Source organism: Bicyclus anynana, unplaced genomic scaffold (assembly GCF_947172395.1).
Source record: "Bicyclus anynana unplaced genomic scaffold, ilBicAnyn1.1 scaffold_95, whole genome shotgun sequence".
NCBI lineage: Eukaryota > Metazoa > Arthropoda > Insecta > Lepidoptera > Nymphalidae > Bicyclus > Bicyclus anynana.
In genome coordinates, this window is record NW_026441298.1 from 14,796 (window position 1) to 16,869 (window position 2,074).

Genomic DNA, 2,074 nt, shown 5'->3' on the forward strand with positions numbered 1-2,074 from the left:
TGTAGGTAATCTTTGAGTAATGAGAGCGGTGTACCTCTAATGCCAATTTTCTCCAGTTTTTGTATCAGCAGAGGAATGGAAACAGTATCAAACGCCTTTTTAATATCTAGAAAAACAGCTAGGCATTTTTTACCTTTGTCTAAGTGTTCTGTAATAATTGATGTTAACCCCAGTACTGCATCTTCTGTGGATTTTCCGTGTCTAAACCCATATTGTGAATCAGAAAGGATGTTGAATTTATTTAGATAGCTGACTAATCTAGAATTTATTAACTTTTCTAAGACCTTCGCTATGGATGATAATACAGAGATAGGTCTGTAATTATTAACATCTGAGTCATCTCCATTTTTGAACACAGGTGTTACGATAGAGTGTTTCAAAATTGAGGGGAACATTCCCAATTTGAAACATAGGTTAGCTAAGTGACTTATTATTGGTGCTACATCATGAATAGCTAATTTTAGAAGTTTTGTAGGAATGTTATCCCAACCAGGCGCGCTTTCAGATTTGAGGTTCCTAATAATACTTACAGTTTCTTGTAAGTCGGTATCCAGGAGTACAAATGAGGTCAGTTGATTATCGATAAACTTTAAGGGGTCAACACTTTGTGGAGCATTTAACATAATGTCTTCTGCTAGTTCCTTTCCAATATTGCCAAAGTATTTATTTACATAATTGATCGAGTGGATTGGAGAGGGTTTAATGTTTAAAAGATTTAAGCTATGGGTTTTAGGTTTGTTTAAGTTAGTAATAGATTTAATTTTACTCCAAAGTTCCTTACTATTTTTGAGGGAGTTAGTTAGTTTTTGTCTGTCGTAGGTTCGTTTAATTTTTTTAATCAAGTTGTTGCAGAAGTTGCGGTACCTTTTAAAGGTAATTTTTAAGGTTTCATTTTCAGGGTCAGCTTTTAACTTCTTTTGCAAATTATTTCTATTTCGTATACAACGTAATATGCCAGATGTCATCCAAGGTTTAATGTTACGTTCATTTTTAGGAATAGTTATTACACTTGAACTCTCTTTTTGAGCCTCTGTTAATTTTTCTATAAGTTTTTCCGTTACCAAATTAGGATCTTCTGAGTAGAGAAGTATATTCAAGTTCTTTTCCATGATAAGTTTTACGGCTTTGTCATAATCTAAGTAAAGTTTAGTTTTCTGACATTTATTCTTACTACGTAATTTAGATAAGGTTAAAAATATCATAGAATGGTCAGTAATCGAGGTATTGAGAATTGCTATGAACGGAGAGACATTCCTAGTCTGTAATTTTAAAATGAAATGATCGAGGCAGCTGCTGCCTCGGGTTGGAAGTGTGTGACCTGGTACTAAGCCATGAATAGATAACATGTTTAGGTAGTTAGACCTATTGTTACATTCATTATTTGATTCATTTTGTTTCGGTATAAGGTTGATATTTATGTCTCCTGTAATTATAATGTTTTTATGTGATCGGATAGTTTCAAGGTGCGTGCTAAGTGAATTAATGAAGTTAGTAACATTAATATTTGAAGGCGATCGGTAGATTCCTAGAATAATATATTCGTCAGCTTCTAACTGTATACACGATGCATGATCTAATTTAATTTCGTTTGTTTTAGTCAAAAAAGTATTTCTGGCATAAATAACTACGCCATCATTTTGATTAAGGTGCAAAGATGTAGAAAATGAGTTATAGTTTTTAAGTGATGGAATAGTTTTTAGGTGGACTTAATCTACATTCTGTCAGAACTAAAATGTCTATGGTATACTTTAATTCAGCTAGTGAAATTTGTAAATCATATATATTCGAGTAAATACTACGTATATTTTGTGATATAATTTTTAGGTCGTTTTTATTTATAGTTTTTATTTCATTAAGGTCCGCTACATCACACTGTTGTGAGAACGAAGCTACATTATCTATTTCGTCTATAGTTGTAAGCGAGTGATTCATAGTGAGAGTTGATTTGTAATTATACAGGGTGCTCGAATAACGTAGTTTCTAATTTGAAATGGAAAATTTAATCCTGAAGTGACGTTGACTGACCCGAAAGTTTGGCGATAGCCGTAAAGCAACTTATAACAATTATAACCTG